General features: G+C 40.8%; 1 long non-coding RNA gene across 2 annotated transcripts in view; it reads left to right on the top strand.

Moving 5' to 3' along the window:
- The first annotated feature begins 17539 nt into the window (after positions 1 to 17539).
- LOC129340251 (uncharacterized) overlaps positions 17540 to 26968 on the top strand; it is a 149858-nt gene continuing 140429 nt past the window's right edge. Inside the window, exon 1 of one of the 2 annotated variants that reach the window (XR_008598006.1) lies at positions 17540 to 17849. This is a non-coding gene — a long non-coding RNA (uncharacterized LOC129340251). Of the gene's footprint in view, positions 17850 to 18618; positions 18764 to 26968 lie in introns of those variants that run through there. The other variant, XR_008598007.1, reaches the window with a different exon arrangement.

The following is a 26968-nucleotide window of genomic DNA, read 5'->3' as shown; positions in this document are numbered from 1 at the left end:
AGGCCATGCAGCAAGCTCCCACAGTAGAATGGGGAATCTGCCATTCTACTGTGCCATTTTTCAAACTGCTTAGAATCTCGAATAATTGGTATTGTCTGTAACAGAAACATCACTCTTGGCAACACATTCATCTTAATTACTGCAATTCTTCCCAACCATGACAAGTTCAATCTGTTCCATTTAATCAAGTCTTGCTCTATCTGAGTCCACAATTTCTCATAGTTGTTTTTAAATAAATCTATATTCTTTGCAGTCAATTCAATTCCCAGATATTTCACCTTGCTTGTTACTTCACAGTCTGTTATTTCCATTAATAGTTGTTGTTTTTGTTTAGTCATGTTCTTACGTAGTATCTTTGACTTCTTTTTGTTTACATAAAATCCTGCCAAATCTCCAAATTCCTTTATTTTCTCTATTACCTTTGGCATATTTTCCATTGGATCTTCCACAATTAACATTATATCGTCCACAAATGCTCTGACCTTATAGGAAAAGTCCGTTATTTTTATTCCATGGATTGCATTATCTTCTCGTATCTGTATCATCAATATTTCCAAAACCAAAATAAACAACAATGGCGACAATGGGCAACCTTGTCTTGTACCTTTACCTATAGTCAATTTCTTGGTTACCTCATCATGCCCAGTAAATGTATAAAATGAGCCTTAGATTTATGGACCTTACCCAAGTGCTCCTACCAGTAGTAATATAAAACCAGATCTTTAGAAATGATCTAACCTGAATCACCGGCATTCCATATGTGGAAAGGAGGAGCATCAATCTTTACATAAATAAATCCAATACTCTCCAAACCAGAATTATTTCTAACATTCAATAATGAGCAGAACCTTTCTGATCTGCTTGTTATTCTAACAGGTTCAGTTTCAGAGGCAGTAAGTAGTAGAAGTAGTAGGGAAGCAAGCATATATGTGTGTAAAATGGTTGTGGTACACCAGAACAATTTTCCAATGTTGCTGCTAAATCTCCAGTTAAAAAAGAATCAAGTGTAGATGATGTGAAGGACCTCTAGCTGGGCTCCTGGAGAACATTACCACTCAGAATAGACAATACTGATCCTAGTAGATCCATGATCTGATTAATGTGTTCACTGTACATGTAATAATGTAATTCTAATAGCACAAAACAGCTTAATCGGTCTCCTTATGCGAAGCCATTCCTAGCTGCTAGAATCTGCACTGTGCCTTCCTTTTGGGGGGGGGGGCTTAACTTTAAGACAATAAGAATATATGTGCACATTGGGACAGAGAAGTTGGCACAGAAATCAAGCCTGTAAAAGGTCATAACAATTAACTAGCTCTGCTGTGAACACAGGAAAATTACTGCTATACTGCAGGCAGTAGAAGTAGACATAGCAACAATGCACCATGCCAGAAGTCTTCAGCATTTTAGAATGTGTTGTTGGGTGTTGAATACTTAAAAAAAAAAACTGGCCTTGATTTTTCATGCTGAGCATTTGACAATCTGGCCTCAGCTCCTTGATGTGAAAATCTGGCTCTGTATATAATGGAAATTAGTCAGAGTAGCATGGAGCATTGTAGTTATGAACAGACAAACTGGGAAGCATTTGACAAAGCTGCTGAGTTTGTTCTCTTGTGGCATGACAGTTTTTCCACTTGATTCTTCCCAAAATGCCTTGGACACTACTGGTTTCAGAAGAGGGAGATATTGATTTCTATTCTAGGTTACAGTTAGGTAGCCATCTTGGTCTACAATAGAACAATAGGATTTCAATCTAGTGGCACCTTAGAGACCAACAAGATTTTCTGGGTATGTGCTTTTGAGAGTCAGAGCTCCCTTCTTCAGATACAGGGCTGAAGAAAGGAGCTTTGACTCTTGAAATTTTATACCCTGAAAATCTTCTTGGTCTCTAAGGTGCCACTGGATTAAAATCTTACCATACTGGATATGGCTACTTTTAAAAATAGAAATGAAAACTCATCTATATTTTATAGCTGTTATTTCATAAATCATAATTTCATCTGGAAAAGAAACTTTGTTATTTGAGCATGTCCATGTGTGAGTTTGTGGTTTTATCCTTTATCTGTAATAGAAATGTTGCATGATATTCAAACATCTTTTACCAATATGCATTCTCCAACCTACACTACCTGATGATGAGTCATCACCTCCATTGCATCTGCAAATCTGAGATTCCTTACTAACACATACACTGTGCCAATGCATAAGGACGTCACAGTAGTACTAGAACTGTATAGTCCTGGAACTGAAGCACCCTACATTTAGATACGGAGAAATTAAGATAACCAGAACTGCTAAATTTGCACTGACTGGGAATTACATGGAAGACAGTCAGTGAATCCTAGCAATTTTTAAAATTTACATTTGAATAAAGGGGTGGTTGTGGTGGTGGTGGTAATCTTAACTGCATTAACAAGACAATTTAACAAAATTCTTGCAAGTAGTTGTATTTCTTTGTAAGCATCCATTTCTTAAGAGGGGTGTAGGCAGAATTAAATTCAATAACTGAACAAATAAACATTTTAACATTTTGAGAATCAAAACTTTGTTAGTCCTTTAGAAACTCAGCATAGGATTTGACTGTATCTGTATCTGTTTCAGAGGGCAAATAGCGGCTACAAGGGAGGGATTTGTATCCCTTTTAGCCTTGTAAGAAAACTGTGAAAAAGCCTAACTGTTGCTAGGGTGGGATCATGATGACTCAGTGAAAGATTATCTGCTTTGCGTACAGAAGATTTGGGAGTCCATCCCCTGCATCTCCAGTTAAAAGGATCATGTAGTTGCTGCAACATAAAAGACCAGCATCTAAGATGCTGGAGAGCCATTGCCCATCAGAACAGATAATACTGACCTTGATAAACCAGTTATCTGACACATTTTGGCCCTATGTTTCCATTTCTCCCGTTCTCTCCAATTAATTGCATATCTCAGACCCTAGGTTTGCAAACATTTAAACGAGTTTTCTTCAGTAAATCAGCCTATGATCCATGGATTGTGTACAACAAACACAACTCAAAGTGTGGAGCAACAGAACAAAATATATCACATGTTAAGTGTAAACAGAATATTATGCCAGTGTGGTATAGCTACTAAGGTGTCTGGTTGTATAAGGAAAGCTCAGGCTGAAATCATAATACATCTTGTGGAGCTCATTGGATGACCCTGGGCAATTTCTCAGACTAATAGTCTTAAGAACCAATTCCCTGAGAGTTAATACCACTGAAGAAAATGGGCCTTGCCAGCAGATCTGCTTAGGATTGCTTTATCACTTCCCCTGGAGAAAAGGGCTGCTTTGGAGGGTGGAGTCTATGGCATTATACCCTGCAGCAGTCTCTCCCCTCCACAAATACTGCCTTCTCCAGGCTCTACCCTTAAACTTCCATCCTGGAGCTAGCAACCCTAAATCAGGCAGTGGCTCAAAACCTTTATCATATCACGAGGGGATTTGGATAGTGACTGAGATATAGAAGTGGTTGTTATCCACGTATTTGGTGGCGTCCAATTCCAAAACTATGAATAATTGCTCATAAAGGCTTTACACAGAGGTTGAATAACGTGGGGGTAAGATTGCGCCCTGTGGAACCCCCCTCCCAAGACAACACCCACATTGAAGTTATCTGGTCTCTAATTGCAACCCTCTGAGTCTGATCCTTTTAAACCTGTCCGAGATGCAGCCTCCAAACACCTCAACAGGATGGCATGATCTACTGTATCAACGCCTGCAGACGGTCCAGTTGGAGCAAGAATGAAGCATGGCCTTTGTCTATATGCAGTTTGAGGTTGTAAATTAAAGCCATCAGAGCTACAGTGTTCAAGATAAAGTTGTCTTTTATAATAATATCCAATTTATATACTGCCCTTCAGGATGACTTAAACACCCACTCAGAGCAGTTTACAAAGTATGCTATCATTATCCCCATATAATAATATCCAATTTATATACTGCCCTTCAGGATGACTTAAACACCCACTCAGAGCAGTTTACAAAGTATGCTATCATTATCCCCATAACAATCACTCTGTGAGGTGAGTGGGGCTGAGAGAGCTCCTAGAAGCTGTGACTGACCCAAGATCACCCAGCTTGCTTCAAGTGAAGGAGTGGGAAATCAAACCTGGTTCTCCAGATTAGAGTCTCATGTTCTTAACCACTACACCAAACTGGCTCTTTTACTAGCACAGTACGATAAGGATGGCAAAGGAAGATCCAGTACTGTTAAAATGTTGGAATAGGTTCTAGGAGATCCAGTGTGAATTGCTACCCTGTCATGGAAGCTTGCTGGGTGGCCTTGGGTCAGTCCCATACTCTCATCCTTTCAGGGTAGGGTAAAGATAGAGAACACTGTAAATTGCTTTGGGTCCACATTCAGAAAAAGACAGTGTATAAATTAACAAATAAATAAAGTTTGCTTATGATTACAGATTTATTGACTGTTGTGTGCTAGGCTGAATATTAACACCTATGGGGTGTAGTGGCTAGAGTGGCAGACCCAGGTTGGATTCTTAAGAAATGGATGCTTACAAAGAAATATAACTACTTGCAAGAATTTTGTTAAATTGTCTTGTTAATGCAGTTAAGATTACCACCACCACCACAACCACCCCTTTATTCAAATGTAAATTTTAAAAATTGCTAGGATTCACTGACTGTCTTCCATGTAATTCCCAGTCAGTGCAAATTTAGCAGTTCTGGTTATCTTAATTTCTCCGTATCTAAATGTAGGGTGCTTCAGTTCCAGGACTATACAGTTCTAGTACTACTGTGACGTCCTTATGCATTGGCACAGTGTATGTGTTAGTAAGGAATCTCAGATTTGCAGATGCAATGGAGGTGATGACTCATCATCAGGTAGTGTAGGTTGGAGAATGCATATTGGTAAAAGATGTTTGAATATCATGCAACATTTCTATTACAGATAAAGGATAAAACCACAAACTCACACATGGACATGCTCAAATAACAAAGTTTCTTTTCCAGATGAAATTATGATTTATGAAATAACAGCTATAAAATATAGATGAGTTTTCATTTCTATTTTTAAAAGTAGCCATATCCAGTATGGTAAGATTTTAATCCAGTGGCACCTTAGAGACCAAGAAGATTTTCAGGGTATAAAATTTCAAGAGTCAAAGCTCCTTTCTTCAGCCCTGTATCTGAAGAAGGGAGCTCTGACTCTCAAAAGCACATACCCAGAAAATCTTGTTGGTCTCTAAGGTGCCACTAGATTGAAATCCTATTGTTCTATTGTAGACCAAGATGGCTACCTAACTGTAACCTAGAATAGAAATCAATATCTCCCTCTTCTGAAACCAGTAGTGTCCAAGGCATTTTGGGAAGAATCAAGTGGAAAAACTGTCATGCCACAAGAGAACAAACTCAGCAGCTTTGTCAAATGCTTCCCAGTTTGTCTGTTCATAACTACAATGCTCCATGCTACTCTGACTAATTTCCATTATATACAGAGCCAGATTTTCACATCAAGGAGCTGAGGCCAGATTGTCAAATGCTCAGCATGAAAAATCAAGGCCAGTTTTTTTTTTTAAGTATTCAACACCCAACAACACATTCTAAAATGCTGAAGACTTCTGGCATGGTGCATTGTTGCTATGTCTACTTCTACTGCCTGCAGTATAGCAGTAATTTTCCTGTGTTCACAGCAGAGCTAGTTAATTGTTATGACCTTTTACAGGCTTGATTTCTGTGCCAACTTCTCTGTCCCAATGTGCACATATATTCTTATTGTCTTAAAGTTAAGCCCCCCCCCCCCCAAAAGGAAGGCACAGTGCAGATTCTAGCAGCTAGGAATGGCTTCGCATAAGGAGACCGATTAAGCTGTTTTGTGCTATTAGAATTACATTATTACATGTACAGTGAACACATTAATCAGATCATGGATCTACTAGGATCAGTATTGTCTATTCTGAGTGGTAATGTTCTCCAGGAGCCCAGCTAGAGGTCCTTCACATCATCTACACTTGATTCTTTTTTAACTGGAGATTTAGCAGCAACATTGGAAAATTGTTCTGGTGTACCACAACCATTTTACACACATATATGCTTGCTTCCCTACTACTTCTACTACTTACTGCCTCTGAAACTGAACCTGTTAGAATAACAAGCAGATCAGAAAGGTTCTGCTCATTATTGAATGTTAGAAATAATTCTGGTTTGGAGAGTATTGGATTTATTTATGTAAAGATTGATGCTCCTCCTTTCCACATATGGAATGCCGGTGATTCAGGTTAGATCATTTCTAAAGATCTGGTTTTATATTACTACTGGTAGGAGCACTTGGGTAAGGTCCATAAATCTAAGGCTCATTTTATACATTTACTGGGCATGATGAGGTAACCAAGAAATTGACTATAGGTAAAGGTACAAGACAAGGTTGCCCATTGTCGCCATTGTTGTTTATTTTGGTTTTGGAAATATTGATGATACAGATACGAGAAGATAATGCAATCCATGGAATAAAAATAACGGACTTTTCCTATAAGGTCAGAGCATTTGTGGACGATATAATGTTAATTGTGGAAGATCCAATGGAAAATATGCCAAAGGTAATAGAGAAAATAAAGGAATTTGGAGATTTGGCAGGATTTTATGTAAACAAAAAGAAGTCAAAGATACTACGTAAGAACATGACTAAACAAAAACAACAACTATTAATGGAAATAACAGACTGTGAAGTAACAAGCAAGGTGAAATATCTGGGAATTGAATTGACTGCAAAGAATATAGATTTATTTAAAAACAACTATGAGAAATTGTGGACTCAGATAGAGCAAGACTTGATTAAATGGAACAGATTGAACTTGTCATGGTTGGGAAGAATTGCAGTAATTAAGATGAATGTGTTGCCAAGAGTGATGTTTCTGTTACAGACAATACCAATTATTCGAGATTCTAAGCAGTTTGAAAAATGGCAGAAGAAAATATCAGACTTTGTTTGGGCAGGCAAAAAGCCTCGAGTGAAAATGAAAGTGTTACAAGATGCAAAAGAAAGAGGCGGAATGCAACTGCCCAACCTAAGACTTTATTATGATGCAATTTGTTTAGTGTGGTTGAAAGATTGGATGATGTTGAAAAACCGGAAATTACTGGCCTTAGAAGGATATAAAAAATTTTTCGGATGGCATGCATACTTATGGTATGAGAAAGTAAAAGCAGACTCTATGTTTTTACATCATTATATTCGGAGAAGCCTATTCACAATATGGAAGAAGTACAGAAATTACCTACAAGATGGAATCCCCTCATGGGTGGTTCCATATGAAGTAATAGATCCGAGAACTGTCGATAATGAACAACAGTGTTTAACATACAAGGAGATAACCCGAATGGAATTTTCTAAACCTAAAATAAAGACGCAAGATGAGTTATCTCCAAGCTACAATTGGTTTCAGTATAGACAGATCAGAGATCTTTATAACTCGGACTGTGTGAAGGGAGGGATAAGAATGGAGAATTCGGAACTAGAACAGGCACTCCTACAAGAGGACAAAAAGGAAATTTCTAAGGTATATAAAGTGCTGCTGAAATGGTATACTGAAGATGAGACAGTTAAAGTGCAAATGGTGAAGTGGGCTATTAATTTTAACAAAGAAATAACAATGGAGGCGTGGGAATACTTGTGGAAAAACACGCTGAAAATTACGACATGTACCAATATTAAAGAGAATGTTCATAAAATGATTTACCATTGGTACTTGACACCAAAGAAAATTGTGCTAAGGAATTTGAATATGTCTAATAAATGCTGGAAATGCAAGAAACATGAAGGATCTTTGTATCACATGTGGTGGACTTGTGAGGTAGCTAGGAAGTACTGGGGGGAAATAATAAAAGAGATAAGCGAGATTTTACAATTTCAAATAAATAAGAACCCAGAACTCCTGCTGCTGAACTTGGGAATGGAGAGCATTCCAGCACAATATAGGACATCGTTATTTTATATGACAGCAGCGGCTAGACTTTTGTATGCGCAAAAATGGAAAGTGCAAGAAGTGCCAACTATTGAGGACTGGATTTACAAATTGCTGTACATGGCGGAAATGGACAAAATGACAAGGAAACTGAGAGACCTTGATCCAGGACAGTTTAACACGGATTGAGAGAAGCTGAAACAATATTTGGTGAAAAAATGGGAGGTGGGAGGAGAACTGTGGCAGTTTGAAAATTACTGAAATACAATAAAAGTAGAGGGAGGTGACTTTACCGGGGGGTGGAGAGTTAAATGAGAATTTCTAAGCAACTATTTTATTTGACTATTATATATAGTATTAAGTATCATAGGTGTTATTATAAGAATTATAATGATAGAAATTAATTAATTATAAGAATAGAAACTAATTAATTTCATTTTTGGCAATAATTGTATAATGGAGATATTTTATAATTGCAATGAAGAAACCTAAGCAAGGGGGGAAAATACATAGTAATAGACTATATGTATAGTATAGACTACATGTTAAATTGACTGACTGAGGTATATATGGGTCAAATTGGTTGACTACTTTTGGTGGATAGCTGCATAATGGAGGAATTATATAATTAAAATAGTACGAAGACAAGATGTGCAGAAAAAGTAATATATAGAATATAAGTTAAATTGGTTGACTTATATTGAATGTATTGTTTATAGAAGTACCTAAAATTATGCTAAATGAGGGATAAATTGTTTGTCCCATATTGAAGATGAGATTATAAGATAGAGAATAGAGTACCAAAATTAGTTAAATGACTATTATTAAAAGAATATATGCCAAGAATGTATTATTTAGTTATGCATTATTTAGTTGTTAAAGTAAGTAAGAAGACAGAGGATACACTGTGTTATATAGATAAGCTTAGAAGAAAGTGAAAGTTAATGTTTGACAGATATAATAAATTTGAAATGAGTAAGGGATAAGGGACAAGGGGTTGGAAAACTGTTGGAAGTCAACAAAAGGGGGGGAAAGGGAGGGGGTTAGAACTGGGGAAATTAAAGGAAATTGACTGTAATGTACAATTCAATGATTTCTAATCCAATAAAATTTAAAAAAAAAAGAATCTCACCATCAGGATATTGTTGTTTTGCATATTAAGCAGGACATAATCATATTCAGGAATATGAAGGGCTGTTTAAGGATTTACTCCTTAAAAACCTTTCAATTCCTAGAACATCTCAAATTCCTCACTGTTACCTACAGGCCCCTCTCCGACCTTGTTGCCTGGTCAGTCTCACATCTTGATAAACTTTGGCCTGTAGCATTTGTTCCTCAAGCTCTAGCATTATCAACTGTCCAAAGGTATCTGTACTCTCCAATTATTCTTTCCTTTTGCTCCAACTGCCCCATATGCCTGAATCAGTTTCCCAGATACCAACTCGCTTACTTCTTTCAAATCCCTCCTCAAAACTCTTTTCCATAAATCCCTCTTCTCTACTGAAATGAAGCACTGGCATGTGTAACTGGAATTAAGGCAGATTCTCCTCCTCCTCCACATCTAGTTATTTTGTCCTTTATGTGAAATTATGTGACTGTAAGCCCCCTGGACATGGACTTGTCTTCTTGTACTATATAAAATTCCATGCATACTGATGGTCTTATATGCTTAAATCAACATCATAACAATAAAAAGAATAATGCTGGTCAGGGGACTCGCAACGACTTGTGGGGGTCATCTCATTTTTGCCTTCCTCACTATTGCCTCTTTCCCTTCCCTGACATCCCCCATAACCTCTCCCCTTTTCCCTCTTCCTTCTCTCCTTCCCACTCACCAGTCAGCCTACCTTAATCTGCCTCCCTGTCTTCAGTTTTTCCTCCTTCCATCCTCTGTCAGCCTCTCTCCAGGAGAAGAGAGTTGTTCAGAGTCTGAGCTGTGTGTAGGGCTGCCAGGCCCCTGGCAGGGTGGGGTGGGGTAGGGGATCCCCTGCTCCCAGCCTCTGCCCCCCCTCCACTGATTACCCAGCCAATGGGTAGTAGGAAGGTGCAGGGAACAGACCCGGGAGGCAAGGAACCTCACAAGCAAGCAGTCAATATGGTCCCTGGTGGGCACGACCATCACTTCCTCAAGTGATGTCATCACACTCGGTGGTAGGCATGATCCCCTGAATTAGCCCTGCGCAAAGCATGGGAGCAACTCCACTGCCGGCCCTATGAAGGGAAGATGACAATTTCACCCCAAAAGATACAATTTCCCTTAAATTCAAATAAATCCATCCCCAGCATGAGTCAAGGATTTTTAGAATTTCATGAGGCAACATATATTCTTTATGTTTTTTATTTCTGAAGATTTGATATCTGGAAGTATCCATCTATGTGGATGTTTTCACCTTATGCTGTTGATTGGTTCTGGCAAATATTTTTAAAAATCAAAATGAGTAAGTGTGCGATGGTAAATTCCAAAATCAACACTAGCTATGTAAAAGGTGTCAAGGCTGAAGCATAGTGGAAGCCCTGATTCCTAATGCTAGATTTGTAGCATACGTAGGCTTTCCCCACACATTCTTAAAGAGATGGCCCACTCACCGAACGTTGGCAGCTTTTCCCCTTGACTCCTGACGTCTCCATTTTCAAAATGGTTGCAGGCTGTTTGGCTTCTATTTTTTTGGAGAGGGGGGCTTTTCTGGGAGTGCACTTTCCAATGGTCCCAGAAAGATGCCCCCCCCCCAATGGAAGCAGCAGGGTTAGAAGAGCAGCATAGCCAGGTGTCGGCAAGGAATCTTGACAGCCGTTCTTTGGGTTCAGTTAACTAGTTGAGGTTGTGAACTGATATATTGATCTTGAGTGTTGCAATTAGTTTCTTAAGTGTTTGTGGAGAAAAAGATTCAATATTACTGCATGTTGTTGAGAGATATTTGAGATGATTAAGGCTGCAAGCTAGGCTGGGAAATTGGTCCTGTTTAAATAGATAGGATTTTGTTTGCACAGAACAGGAGCCAAATCGTGTTCCAGTTTCTACAAGTTAAGGATGTGTGTGTACGTGTGTGTGTTTACTATTTAATTGACAAGGGTTTAAGATTTGGGAGAAAAACAAACAAGAACTTCTTACCTGAGAACTTCTACTGGGCATTAATCGCAGAGCTCCATGTACTGGCGAAGCAACAATCCCACAGAGCACAGGGCCCAGGGCCTTGCTCCATCTTTCTCTTTCTAAGACAACTCCTCTTTCTCTCAGAAAATACTGGCATAGAAAATACTGGCATATGGTAGTTAACAGGTAGGTAACACAGCAACTGATGTACTTCAGCTTGATCTACATAATTATAAAAAAATTGTATAACTGAGAAACTTGAATAAAGCAACCCAATGTAACGTCATTTTAAGGCTCCATGTAAACATTATAAAATCATCATGTGTGTGGGGGGGGGGGTGGACAAAACAGGTATCAAAACAGGAGTTTTGTGCCTCCCAGATGCACACCAGCTCTTTTCTGTTTGTGATCACAGAGCTGACAGAAAAATGGCTTTAGACCCTCCTCCCCAACCTGGCTTTGTGTCCTCAAACTACCCTATGGCATTGCTATTGATTTCTTTATGAAACTTTATCTGTAGGCATATAAATCATTTTTTTTATAATGGAGCCAGTGGCAGCCTTGTGGGGAGGTCTGAGGACACAAAAAGAGCAGCAGGAGAGGCTACAGCCACTTCTCCCTGCCTGCTTTGGTTGCAAGCAGAAATAAAGCCAATGTGCATTTGGGAGGCAAAAAACTCCTGTTGCATATGTGGTACCAAGTCATTACTTTGTTCCCCAAACAGTCATGAGAATTTTATAACATGTAGCTGGAGCCTCTAATCCTGTTGTGACATCATGAGTCTCCCACGGTTTCCTTAGAAACATCCATGCTTAGGCCCAGGAACTGACATCAGACTGACTGCCATTTCAAAATATGTGCTTGTTCCACTGATCAATTTGTTCCTCTTGAAAGTAGTGCTGCTTCAGCATTTTCTCTTCAGAAAAGCCCTTTCACTTCTGACACCATGTTCTGACACTTTGAAGGGCACAGAGGCTTAGCTTTGCTGTCTTATGTTAGAAGAAAAGGATTTAATGCTGTCCCTTTACTCAGGTTTCAGAGGAGAACAAACCAGAAAGTTAGAAAGGTAGAGAGGCCAGGGCATCTGTTTACTCCTTACTGCCCTGAACTATCCTTTGATGTGTAGATTGCTAATTTCAGGACTTCCTCCTCCTGACATCCTTCTCTTCCTCTATTTGTCACACACTATCTCTTTTCCCCATCTTGCACCATGGTGGCAGGACCTGTCCTGCAATCCATGCCCATCTTTAGACTAGATAGGTAGATAGGAATCTATCATTCCTATTTCCTCTCAGAGTATGGAGTTCCTATAAAAAAACCCTCTTATTTCTTTTCTAAACTTAAGCTAGATGTTTATTATTCTCTCTCATGCTCACACCAGCCAGCAAGCTCCAAAACTCCCATCACATTTTTTCTGCAATTGATGCTACTCTGCTACCCTCAGACTATTAGTTTACGGAGACCCAGTTTTAATAGGTTGCAGGCTCAGTTGTTTTATATTTTTAATATCTTGGATCTACCAGATCATTTGAGCATGACTTTCTCATCTCCCCCCTCCCAGTGCAGTCAGGGCCTTTTAAGGGGGCGGGGGAGAAAGTTGAGCTTCATGAAACCATTCATTCTGGGGAAATGCTGTGGTAGATCCAAGCCAATGATTCTAGTGGTTTGTTGAAAATTGTTTCCAAAAAGAATTCATACCAATAGTAGTGGCAACGATGGAAATGTCAATGATGGTATACATACTACTAGTAGCATTACTAATATTATTCCATCAGCGTTACCACTCTTTAGAAGTTTGGAATAACACTGCAGTCCCATATTTAGTCACTAAGACATCTGTCCCATGGCTCTTTGTTATCTATTTCTTCCTCTTTTATGGAATGATCTTCATGCATCTTTGTACCAGCATATTTATAAATGGCCAAATATGATTGTTTTAAATCAACAAATCTAATTCTTATAATAAAATGAATATTCAAGACAAGCTGGGGGTAGCACTCAAGAGATTCATTTATTTTAAGTCTGTAGTTAATAGTTTAGCAGATTTTGCAGGCAGCTCCTGATCAACTTGAAACTTAATTGCGGGGGGTGGGAATCTGACAAGTGAAATGTGTTATTTGAGTTCAACATTTTTCAGAATCTAGGGACCTTCAAATAATTCCTCACATTAAATGCTCAATATCTGTAATTACAGTTTTCTGAGAATATCCATTCTGCATTCTGTTAGATGTCATTATCAACCTTTGGTGCATTAATGTCAAGGAATAACATGTAATGATGCTGCATAGATTAGTCCTACTTATAACTTGTTTAATTTATAGATGAAGATTTTTGTGAAGAAAACTAGAATTTAAAATGCAAAGCTCCAGAATGGGAACATATGTCACTCAGATAAATTACTTGATAAGGCCGTTGCTATGCAAACACTGTTGTACATTTCTTTATCTTAATTATCCTTTGTTAAGCATTTTCACCCTTAACCCTACAGAAGATTCAACTAATGTAACAGATTTACCAGAGAACTTTAGAACTGCAAGGGGCCCAAAAGTTCTCTGAATGAATTTGCAGCATTTACACAGTCCTCCATGTTCAATGTTTCTTAAACTATTTGTTTCTCCTATGCAGATTACAATATAATACAGGTAACAATAGCAGCTGCTATGATGAATTGTTACAGAAGTCTATAGATGAAAAAGTATACGTGGATACATGAATCTTGCTTGCCTACCCCTTCCCACTCTCCCTAAGCATTCACGATTTCCCTCATTATGTCCATCGGCCCCCACTCTCTGCCCACCCATCTGTCCTTCTCCCTGCTGCTCTGCCCTCCCATCTGGCTCAAGTGGTGGTTCCCCCCTTTCCAACATCTCTTACATGTGGTGGATGCCACTGAACAAGCACAGACAATGTTCCTGTATTTGAGCAATTTAATCTCCCCTTCATTTAAAAAAGATTTCATGTTTTTCTGCAAACCTGGAGGGTTCTCTTGAGTTTATAGGAAAATCTCTCAATATGGCCCCAATCCATAGATTTACATGTACACAGATGGACCATGTTGAGAATTAGATATATTGTTGATAGACAGCTAAAGCCAGTTGGGTTAAATTCTGTTTAGTTACATGGTGTTTTGTGCAAAAAAGCCCTGGCCTCCGTATTCAATTTAAGAACTGAAACAGTTGTGCCAACGGCAACAGATAAGCTGTTCATCCATATAAGCAGGGCTTTCTTTCTGGGAAAAGAGGTGGTGGAACTCAGTGGGTTGCCCTCAGAGAAAATGGCCACAGGGCGCATAGGTCAATCTCAACTCCCCTCTGTCTGGAGATCAGGGGGCGGGGCCACCAGCCATGTGACCATTTTCAAGAGGTTCCGGAACTCCGTTCCCCCGCGTTCCCCCTGAAAAAAAGCCGTGCATATAAGCATTCCGTGTGTGCCCTGTCTTCCATAAAAGCACATCATGTGAGTCAGCCCATTCACATGCAGAGTTAGCATGTCAGCAATTGGGCCAACTATACATACAAATGGACTGATCCATGTGGTCAATGTATTTGTGTCTGATGGGGTTCACATGGAAGGCATACACAGACAAGCTCTTTATTTATTGCCATCATCAGGTCTTTTCTATCTCTAAAAGAAGTGGCTGTGAGAAAGATAGTTTGTAAAGTAATGAGAATTTAAATATTTTCTGCTATGAATGTTGTAAAATGAAACTGAAGGGTGAAGCAAACCATATTATATTCAGTGTTACTTAGATGACAACTGATCTCTAAATAACTTTAATCCACCAAAAGATATAGTCTTCTCCTTTAAAGTCAAATAAGTTCATTCCTTTTTATTTCTGAGTCCCATACTTTAACAAGACTTCCGTTTGTGTCTGGACAATAAACTGCTTCTCAAATCTGTATAAATCCATTTCTAGTGATGGTCATGCACTATATTGATACATCTAATTCTCAACCCAGCCAAATCTGAGAATTTTGAAATCTGGAGTTTGGACCTGTCAATAGACAAGACAGATTTTTCTACAAAACTGAAAAATGCCCCAGGTTTCAAGAAAAATCTGAAATCTTTTTTTAAAAAAGTGAGTTAAACACCCCCTCAATGATAGATAGAGCAGGAGTGCAAAGGGAGCCTGTTTCTCTGTAGCCCATGGGAACCACCAGGCAGGACAAATGTGGATGAACTGCAGATTTTCTCCTGTGTCTCTGCATGGCAGCCTGCACTGACAGATTCCGCAGCCTACTTTGATCTGGTCTTGGAGACCATAAGAGGCACAAGCCATGCCCTCCACTATGTGGCACCCCCTGCTTATGTGATGTCACAAACAATTGCTTGGACTACTTGGACGGTGAATCCATTCATCTGCTCCAGTTTTCTGCATAATTTTTTTTCAAATACTAACTCTCCTAGTGGCTTTAGTTGGTGTTTAAATTTAATTTTAAAATTTAATTTTAATTAATTAAAATGTTTATAACCTACTTTTCTTCACAACATAAGGCAGTTTACAAATCAAAATTTTAAGTGTCACAATTTTAAAACCAACAAAATAAAACCCCAAATGACCCCCTCTCCCTAAAAGATACCTGCAATTTACATTGTTTTTAAAGGCCCTGGCAAATAAAATAACCTTGCAGTGCCTCCTAAAAAAGTTAGTTTTACTTTGTTTCTCTCTGAAGTTCTGTAATATTTGCCATTGCAAGCTTTATAAAGTAATGCTGGAGCCTGTAACAAACAAACAGTACCTAACGCTGTGTCATTCTTATGTCCAAATGGCTGCAGCACTGTTCTGGTGGTGTTCCCCAGAATGGCATCTTTCCATGATGACACTCATAAAGTACTTTGGTTCCTGCTATTATTACCACCAAACCTCAGAGCATTCATGGATCAGGATATGAGCAGTGAATGGTGGGCTGTTGATGGGAAGGGAAAAGTCCCATCTAAAAATCCTGCAGGTTCAAGCCTTGCGTTCACAGGAGCACCACAAAGCAATGGATCCTGAATTTTTTGGCACAGTATGTGGACATAGATGTGAGAATTTATGGTTGGGGGAGCCATGTAAAAACTATGAGGGATTCATGCCTTGGATCTATATTTTGTAACGTGTCAATGCTCTGAACTGCTGGATCTTTCAATATGACAGGACAAGGATATAGACAAGGATATGAGCAGTGAGCTAATGGCGTTTTTGTGTGGTCTGCATATTAAAGCATGCACATTCAAGAGGATCCTTTTTTTAGTGTCTACTAGATTGGATTTTCATGTCTTCCATTTCAAACTATTTCTGCTGTGCCTTGAGAACAGAGTAAATTCAGAGGATGTAAAACGCTGCAAATTCTGATTGGTTGAGAGGAATCCCCTGGAAGCTGATAACAAACACATCAGATCAGATCGTATAAGGAGCCTTTTCTGACTGCCGGATCAGCCCTTGAAAAGATTTTCTGACAGTGAGTTGACATACATGAAATTGTACACGCCCTGCGAACCTCGCTTGACTAATTTGTATCAAACAGTGAATCTGCTGACAAAATTTTAATAGATACTTTGATATTTTAAAATTCCTTTCGATTTTGACTTCTGCATGATATCGCTTAGTCAGATATGAAGAACCACAATCAAAAAGTTCACTGTAAGGAAACAGAACATTTCGTAAGTGAACTGCTTTTCTCCTGAAATGCCCGCAAGAGTTTGAAATCACAAGTTCTCGAAGACATGGCATGTCAATCCGATTACAATGTGAAAACAGCAAAGCGAGCATCAAACGAACTTCCTCGGAAGGGGAGGCAGTAGATTTGCAAAACACGTTGAATAATATAGAGCATCAATATAAAATACAGAACGAATAATATAGAACACTAGAAATGCCTGGAACTGGGTGGGAAACGCAAAAGACGAGGCTTAAAAATGCCGCAGGAATGCGGTCAGCTTGAGGGACTTGGTTTCTATTTTATCCCGCCCGACAGATAATGTGACCTTGGCCGTGCGAGGGAGGTGGAGAACAGAGAAGGCAAGGAACGCAGAGGGGGAGGAGGAGGAGGGGGTGGCGGCAGGGTGGCAAAGGCGATCCCACCCACATCCTTAAAGGAAATTCTCAAGCTGGGAAGCCGCGCAACTTCAGTACGACAAGTTGGAACCGCTCTCCTGGGAGTTCCCTTCGCAGGGGGAGGGGAAAGGAAGCGAGATCTCCTCCGGACGCCGAGCGAGGCTCGAAGCACCGCCCCCGGCGCTCCCCCCTCCCCTTCCCGGCGCGCTTCTCATACACGCTCTGTCTGTCAAACGCACACGGCCGAGGGAGCCCATCGCTCTCCAGAACTGGATCTTCTGGTTTAGCTTCCTTCCCTCCCTCCCTGGGACACGCTGGGGGATCCGATGACATCACTGGCTGAGCTCTCCCCTCGCTCTCTCTCCCCTTGTAACTTCTGTTCTGGGAAGTGGTGCCAGGAATAACCCAGTCTGTCTGCAGAGCAGAGAGGCTCCTATCATCCAGAAAGGGGGTGGGGGAGGAAAAAAACCTAACTGCGGTTTCTCGGGCCTGCCCTTTCCATTAGATCTTATATGTGTATATATTTTCAAAAAAACCGAACAAACGAGGCGAGAGAAGGAAAAAGAGGAGAAAAAAAGAAAGAACTAAACAAGAGGATTGACCGATCTGCAACGAAACACACGAATCAGACGTCCTTTGGCTGCTGGAATATCTTTATCTGTCTCTCTATAAAGCAATGCTGCAAGACACCTCACTACAAAGCCAGGCTTAGTAGGGGAGCCGCGAGAACACACACACGGTCCCGTCAACAACAACAAGGGCGCCAGTTAGAGGGCTTTCCTTCTCGGTGACTCCCAGGTGAGCTGCTGCTGCTGCAAAGACGCCTCCTCTCTCCCTCGTTGTATATCCCCCCTCCCTGGCTTTTGGGGGAGCAGTTGACAGCCTTCCCAGGTGGTCTTGATCGTTGTCATCGGTGTTGCTATGAGTGTTGCCGGGTGGTAGGGAAAGACTGGAGGGCTGTTTGCGATCGGTTCTGCGCGTGATTCGATGCTGCGTTAATGTACGCCCGCCTGGTGCCTTTAGGGTCACTGTTTGGGGAAGGTGAGGGGGATGGCAGTGGGATGAAAAGGGAGCGGTCAGAGGTGACTGATGGGATGGGCGAATGGGTGGACTCCAAGAACTAGCTCCTGTCCCAGGAGACCACGCGACCCCCCTGGAAAGACGGGGAGGGGGAAGGAAAATACATGCAGAAAATCTTCAGCCTGTTGTTCACGTGTGGGGCTGGGAACCGGCTTTGCCGCAAGCCCCCTGTCGTAGACGCTCTTCTGAGCTCTCCGATGTGTTGAGCAATGGAAGTCCCTGTGGCGGAGACACCCCAGCCCCGGAACTGGCTGTGGAAGAGACGCCACCTCAGTCCCAGGCTAGCTCTGGCTTTGTGTATATGGAAGTTCAGCTCTGGCAACGCTGGTTAGGAACCGCCTCTTTCTCCCTCCCCCGGCAGAAAAGCCTGCCCCCCCCCCGGTTTTGTGCAAAGGGGAAGGTCTTTGTTAGTGGCCTAGTGCTAGGGAATGTGGGGAATACCCAGCATGTAAGTGTATGCAGATTAGGAACGAGCTGCCTTGCGTAATCTCCTCCTGTGGGGAAGAAGTATGTGCATGGTTACTAATGAGCAAAGGAGGAGGCGGAGGAAGAGGAGAGCGCTCCGAGGAGGGGACGCGGCCGGGCTGCTGCTGCTGCGCGTCGGCTAAGGCACCGCTCTGCCCATTTCCGAGGTAGCTAGCGGGGAGGTGAAGGGGAGGACACGCGCGTGTAGGCGCTCCCGCCTCGGCGGAGGGGCTGCGTCGCAGGGCGGCGCGGGGCTTGCTGTCGGAAGGAATTTCTGTCACCGGCTCCGAGGGCTTGGGGTGACTTGGCGGCGAGCCGTCCGAACTGGCTCCCTTTCTTCTTTGCGGCTGGGGGTGGAGGTGGCATGTGGGAGCCCGTGGCGGGGGCTCGGAGGAAGCCAGTGGAGGCGGCGGCAGCTGTGTGGCGCGGAGGAGGGGGCGCGAGGGCGGGCAGGCTCGGGAGAGGGAGAGCTGGTGTGTTGCGCCTTTATGTCTGTTCCCTGAAGTGGGTGGAACGTTGGCCCGTTCCGGGAATGTTCCATGACGTGTAAAAGCCACAGGAAGGGGGTTAACAAGGGGCTCTGCCTGCTGCTGCCGCTGCCAAAGCAGATGTGCTCTCCCCTCTCCTTTCCCTCTCCCCTTTGCACATTTGCTCCCGGGACCAACTTGTGTTTTCCCCCCAGCTGCCATTTCATTGCAGGGAAAATGCCTTTCTTATATAATAGGTGTGCATATGGATGTTTGTATATGATTATGTAACACACACACATCCATGCTTGCTCTACATGATATCCTTGCTCTTAAAACATCTAGGCTGAAATGGAAAGGGGGAGTGGGAGAAAAGGAGCCAGAAAGTGTTGCCTGTCCTTTAGGGAACTGAAAGAGGAAGGAAGGAATACAGTCGGGTCTTGACGTTTACCCCTAGAATTTATTACCCTCTGTAATGATGGGAAATTAACATTTGAAAGAGATTGGAAATTAACATTTGTTTAGTCTGGACCACAGTGCTCCACGTTTATTCTTTTGAAGAACATGTATGTATTTTTCAGACTTCTAAAGGGCTTCTCCACATTTTTGACTTACAACCTTTTTGCACTGTAATAAATATTATTGTGCTTGGCCTGGAAAGTAAATGTGAACTGTATAGAGTGCTGTGAAGAGATGGTATTTTCTGTTTATTGTAGTTTTAAAGAAAAATATATACAGAAATGTTAGCTATAGATGCAGAATCAGCCCTAGTCTTCCTATCAGGGAAGAGACTGCTCACTTTTTTTTTTTTACTGATCCCACATGCCACAGGAAACGTGTTGTTTTTCTCTTTTGAATCATGTATGTTCTCTTGAATAAAAACACAAGACTTGTATGTCATAATTGTTATTCAGTCTTTAAAATCAAGAAAGCGCTGTTGTTAGTGTTTGAAAAGGGGCCCTTTTTAATGTATGTTTATAGATATTTTCCCTAGTATCTTTATTAGGCCTTCATTATCAGACATATGAATTAAATTGCTCCCCATTGGAAAAAATATTTATCTTGCAATTATAATTTCCTGTAGGTGCATGTGTGGTAGTAGATAGTATGTTCAGAGCAAGCAATAATGTTTACAGAATTCAATAAATCTATGTTGTTGTGGCTTGCAATATTCAGTTGGTTTTAGTGGAATTAGGACCTCAGTATGCTGGAACTATAAAAACTGGTTTGCAAAGGGGAAACACAACTGATAGTGTCGACTGTGTTTCTATTTTAAGTTAAGCAAATTAATGTCTATGCAAAGATTTGCACGATCTGATATCTGTACCTATAACAGTCTTTGTCCAGAGATCATCTACAAGAAAGAAAAGTTCATATGGTTAAAGCTCATGGGAATTTTGTTTTTGATATTAGTAGAGTTTTCACGTTGTGTTTCAGACAATAATTTTGATGACGGTAATTAAAAGAGAAATTCTTCCATGCGAACAGTGAATGCAAACCCATCTTTTTAACTCAGGGAAGCCTCCAGAAATTTACTTGGGCCACTGTATTTCATTAGTTTTTCATATATATTAAAAAGGTGGTACTGGGAATATTTGCATGAAACTAGTTTTTATAATATTGTTGTTTATGATTATTTATTTACTTCATTTATACCCTGCCTTTCTCCTCTAGAGAGAGTCAAAGTGGCTTACATTATGTCCTCTATTTTATCATCACAACAGCCCTTCTAGGTAGGTTAGACTGAGAGTGTGTGACTGGTCAAAGGTCACCAAGCAACCTTTCATGACTGAGTAAAGATTTTAACTTGGATCTCCACGCTGGCTTTCTCATCTCAAATTTATTCAAGTTGTGGATCATATTTATAGTTCAACAGAATGAGTGTTGACAGTTTTTGCTACTTCAGATTTCATACTTTGCAATAATTACCTTTGCATGAATGTGTGTATAAGCGTACAAAATTATGAACAGTAAAAACATGGGTCTCCCTAGAATAGGTCCTCTCTGGTTTTTCACCATAGTCCTATACAACTAAGAGCCCAGTTCTGCGAGCCTCTGGCATTGAAGCAGAATGTCAGTAGATCTGACAGGTATCCCAGCATTGATCTGAGGCCTGAATCCTGAACCTGACCAGTTTGCCTGTGAAACTGCTGCTCTCATCCTGTGCAAGGTTTTTGTGTGGCACCCTACATACTTTGAAGCATGTAGCAGCTGTTGTCAGTGCAATTGTGCACCAACTATTACTTATAATAAAGGGGGAAAGGTATTTCTAAAAAGGAGCCTTTCTAGGCTTCCTAGAAAAAAGATAATGTATTCTTCCTTTGTATCTGCATAATACTCTTCTTTCGAATAGTTCAGTATAGTATTTTAGCATCATAGTAGCTCTAAACTGAGAGAGAGTGGCTTGCACAGGGATATTTCATAGATGAATGGCAATTGAAATCTGCGGGCTTTGTCACATGTAGCATTCTAGCTGCATTGTGTGGCTGCCCCAGTCAGGATTAGGTTGAGACATGCAACAGGCAGAGCTCATTTGTTAACTTAATCCAGGGGCAGGTGGGTTCACACCATATTCTGAGGAAGCAAAGAATATGCAAAAATGAGGAGTTGCTTCCTTTTCTTGCAAGGTAATTGGTAAAGTGTTTGGCCTCTTGTATTGAAGTGATTGGGGAGAGACTATGGATTTGGCCTGTCAACTGAACTGATACATGGTTTTAAAAACTTGCTTATCCCCATAACCATGTTCATAGCTGTAGTGATTTCATGGAGTGTTCATTAACATTCTAACTTCTGTAGAGGAAGCCTCAATTGTTGACTGTTATTGAACAGGGTAGCTTCAGTGAGGAAAACAAACATCTAATTCACTTAACAAAAACCTTACAGTGGCTTTGTATCAGGAGGGACTGTGTAGGTTGTTGCTGTAGTATGGAAACTGGAGCTGTGTTGTGGGTAGGAAGATAAGATGAAAGTTGTGAAGTTAGAACATGGATTGAAGTTGTGAAACTAAAGGACAGGATGTGTGGGGGGCAGGATGACTGAAGAAAGGGAGACAGAATTGATAATGGTCTAGGAAGTAGGGACCTGAGGATGCTGAAAGTAAGCTTGCAAAGTTAGATTGAGAGTAAACCACTTGAGCCACTTAAATGTCCCTATTATGGGACACATTTTTAATAGAGCTTTGATTGAAAACTGCAAGTGGCAGGCACCTTCTTAGAGAAAGTATTTCCCCTGCTGTGATGCGTACATGCATCCCCTAAAAATAAAGTATGCATTTACAGTTAAAAAAAACTCTTAAAACTATATATATTCATATGCAGACTAATCAATTAAATGATTGGTTAAAATTCAGTTATTTAAGTTCTGTTTCATTACATGGATGACAGTGCTAACAATGAAGGGAAGCAACCAGGGTGAGGGTGGGCTCTGAGAAAGGACCAGTGGTGAAAAAACAACACTGTGGTTGGAGAGGATGTAGGTGGGAGAGGGTATGAAAGGAGCAGTCAGTTAGGGTTGTGATGTGTCAGGGAGGCCCTGAATTGGCTGAAATGAATATTGATTGGCAGTAATCTACTTAATAATTTGCTTCTGGTTTTATTTATGGACACAAACATTCTCTTTTACACCATTAGCGCAAATGGCCAAGTAGCTTAATATTTTCATAATTCAAACTTTAGCAATAATGCTGAAAAAATGTCCCTTAAAGGGTTTTTAGATTACTGTAGTTTCTCATATGTGTGTCATCTGTTTACCACCCTTGTTGCTATGAGCGTTAAACAAAAACATATGCATTCATGTTGGCTTCACTGAGTAATGAAGCATGCGTCTAAATGTTTGACACTGGATCATTGCATAGATAATATATTGGTATACCAATGAAGTCTTCCTTAGTTAAAAGTGTTTGGGGGGAGGACAAGGATTGTGATAGCTTTAAATATTTATTAAGGTTGTCTGTAGATCAAAATAAACTCTGACTTCAGTCCTTGAAGATAACCCTGTGTTATAATGTAAGAACTGTTACTCTTCTGGGTTTGACCAGATGCACATATTTAATTTATAGTGAGAGTGAATGAGAATAATTTTTTAAGTGCACAGATTGTAGAAAAGCAATCAGGATAGTACTTTCTCTGTATTTTAGAAAAGTCTTGTAATTTCATGCAGAAGAAATTAAATTCAAATTCAAATACCTTTAATGGCATACAAAGATCTAAGCAGAAGAAATTAATTCCACAGAAATCTGTTTCTTTACAAAGAATAAAAATCATGTAAAAAATTTTTTAAAAATATTTAAATTTGTTTTAATCAATTCTATATCGTCCATTAAAATAACTTGTTTTAAAATACCTCTATGTAATATAAACATATCATGTCCAGTCATTTATATATATATCTGCATTTAAAAATTTAAAGGGTTGGACAAACAATACGGCTATTCAACTTTACGTGCTATTGAAACACGGTAGAATACCTGTTTTGTATGCAGAAAGTCCTAAATTCAGTCCCCAACATCTCTGGTTAAAAGGATTGGGAAGTATATGATGTGGAGGACCTCCTTCTGAGACCCTGGAGAGCCACTCCCAGTTTGAGTAGACAATACTAACCGTAATAGATAGCCAGACAGTCTGATTCAGTATAAGGCAGCTTCATGTGTCCTGAAGGCCAAGTTACCCAAGACAAGGGTGATCCATGATCAGGATCTGTTACAGATAAAAGGAGCATCTTGGTAGTCCAGTTTGGATCAGGGTTGTAGTGGAATGGGGGAGGGGTGTTAATTTTCTTCCCACTCCTGTTTTTCCTGATGCAAATCACTTGCTCTTCAGCTGCTATTTGCCCTGTGAAGAGAGACAGAGGCTCTTGTATGGTACCCAGCAGATAGCAGCTCTGGGAGGTGGTCTGTTTGGGGCAAGAGGCATGGTTGGGGAGAGGGTTTAATGTCCACTTTCCGGCTGTCATCCATACCACTTTCCCCAATTGCTTTTATCTTTAAAAAGAAAAACACCCGGGAGATCCTGATCTGTAGTTTGAACCTTATTCTGAAAACAAGTAATCTTGTTTAGCTTTATTGCACATGTATAGGGAAACCCAAACAGAAATCTTCAAAATCTTCACGATTGATCCCTCAGATATAGGTATAAATTCTGCAAAACAAAAAGCGCAATGGGCTGCACTGCCAGTGGTTTGAGATTATGCTCCTGGGTAGTATAAAGGCCCCACTGAGTTGCAAACAGATATGTTTTATTCATTATAGCAACCCATTAGTATGCATGCTTGCTCAGCAATTATATGAATTAAAAACGGGGAAGGTTGATTTTTTAAAATGATTGAAATCATTTTTTTAAATGATTGAAATCTCCTTTATTTTGCAGTTTACTGTGGCAGTAAGAACCCTGTTGATAAAACTATATTGCCTAGAAATGACTAAGAGTGAGATGCTCTTTATATATCAAAAATTTCAAAAAATTTAGCGTTGTTAGACGTTGAACTGTAGTGCCATAGTATACTGCTGGCTGTCAGTTTTGGAAAACAGAAAGCAGTATGCTTGTTTTGAGTGCAACCTTAAATGAGGTAAAGTGTGCCATCAAATCACAACTGACTCATGGGGTTCTGCCTCATGGGGTTTTCAAGGCAAGAGATGAGTAGAGGTGTTTTGCCATTGCCTTCCTCTGCACAGCAGGCCACAGTCTTCCTTGCTGGTCTCCCATCCAAGTACTGACCCTGCTTAGCTTCTGAGCTCTGATGGAATCAGGCTCCTCTGGACTACTAGGACTGCAGTCTTAAATGCTAACACTTGTAGCTGGCTTTCGTAATTAATTCCACAACAAATGAGCATAGACTGTACTAACTTTGCTTAGGGTTGCACTGTAGGCTGCCTAACAGGATACTAGGTAGTCCTAGCCTTAATGCTCTGTATGTCTGCTTGAGCTCTAATTGTTACAACTTGACAACATTCCTCACCATCTAATCCTTCTTGCAGCCCCCCATCTCGCTGACAGATTATCCATGCCCCTTCATTGGCTGGAATCTCTAGGAATTTACATATACTCTGAGGGATCAGGGATTGGCTGTGAAAACTGGGAGGCAGAACTGGAAGCCGTAGGGTTGCCAGCCTCCAGATAGTGGCTGGAGATCTCCCAGAATTACAACTAATCTCCAGGCCACAGAGATCAGTTCCCCTGGAGAAAACGGCTGCTTTGGAGGGTGAATTCTATGGCAATATACCTTGCCGAGCCCCCTTCCCTCCTGAAACCCCGCCCTCTCCAGGCTCCACCCCCCAAATCTCCAGGAATTTCCCAGTTTAGAGCTGGCAATCCTAGGAAGCCGGCATAGTCAGATCATGTGTAAAAGTGCAATCCTAAGCAAAGTTACACCACTCTAAGTACACTGAAATCTTTGAAGGGTAAAGTTCTGCTTAGGATTGTACAGTGAATTGCATGGTGGTAAGCTGCTGCAAGTGTACAGTTCACCGTAGGCTGACAGCTGCTATATGAAATTGTTTAAATAGCTTCCCTATGCTAACTCTAGAGCTAAAGGGAGTTGCTCCTTTACCTAGAATGTGCATGTTGTGTTACTCTTGTCTAGTGAATCTTCAGGAACTGATTGATGGAGCTAGTGTAGTCGCCTGGAATTCTTATTTCCTTGAAGAACTGGAAACAGTTTTCAGTCCCGCTTCAGTGAAGGAAAGAAATTTGTCAGTTTGAATGGATTTAGATCCTCATACAGGTGCAGAATGAGGACTGGGGAAAGTGCATAGGGACATTAAGCTAAGAGACAAAATGCTTAGAGGAAAGATTTAAAAGGAAGGCTACAGAGAAGGAGTGAGGAATAGAAGTCTGAAGGAAGAGTAGCTGGAGCATGATTTTTGAAGAAGGGTAGAGGAGGCAGGAAAATGATACAAGAAGGGGAAAATCAGAGAGAAGACTTTGAAGGAACTTTGCAGTTCCTTCTTGCAGAAGAAGAATGCTGTGTGCTATAGAGGAAGGATGGGGTGCCTGAGATGCCAGTCAGCAGAGAGGTGGGTAAAGGGTTTGGGAGAGTGGTAGAAAAGCAGAGTCTGGATGAGGGCCATGAGTGATGAAGAGAGAGCGGAAGAGCAAAGGATCCAGTGAGAAAGCTGGACTATGGCAAAACTAGAGACAGAGACCAGAGTTGGGGAGAGATGAGGTCAGGAGGAAAGCTGGCAGACAAGAGTGGGATGGGACTATGGACCTGAGTGGTGGTGGGAGCATTAGATTGTTAGGTCTGGAGGTTAGAACCTAATGGGGGAATGTGTATTAGAAAGAGGGAGGGAGAGGGTATCTGATGGCTTATTTATTGTTCCTGACAGACATGCTTCCTTTGGCTTATGGGTGTGAAATGATGCTCATGCACCTTCCGGTCTATAGTTGCTTGAATATTTGTTATGAATCATGTAATGACTAAGAAACCTGTCAGTGGAGCAGAAAATGCCTGGTTCATATGGAACATCTGCCATGAATATGTTAGGTAGCTTTAGGAAAACTGCTTTTCTTGCAGACCCTGTCCCTCTGCCAGCATAGATCAATTTCTTAGGAATATTGTAAGGATTGTCAAAATGAAGCATGGGGAGTCCTTTAATCATTCTAAAAGTGCTGTATGAATGCTCAGTTCAAGTTTGCAAAATGAGTCTAATTATTAGAATCATAGGGTTGGAAGGGACCTCCACAGTAATCTAGTCCAACCCCCTGCACAATGCAGGAAATTCACAACTACCTCCCCTTCTTCCCCCCACACCCAGTAACCCTTGCTTCATGCCCAGAAGACGGCAAAACACTGTCAGGATCCTGAGCCAAACTGGCCTGGGGAAAATTGCTAGCTGATCCCAAGGTGGCGATTGCCATTACCCTGGGTCACAAGAACTAAGCATTAACGTAACTCTTCCTGCCCTCCCTC

This window comes from Eublepharis macularius, chromosome 1 (assembly GCF_028583425.1).
Source record: "Eublepharis macularius isolate TG4126 chromosome 1, MPM_Emac_v1.0, whole genome shotgun sequence".
Classification (NCBI taxonomy): domain Eukaryota; kingdom Metazoa; phylum Chordata; class Lepidosauria; order Squamata; family Eublepharidae; genus Eublepharis; species Eublepharis macularius.
Note: the sequence above shows the minus strand (reverse complement) of the source record. Positions and strands in the feature narration are given on the sequence as shown.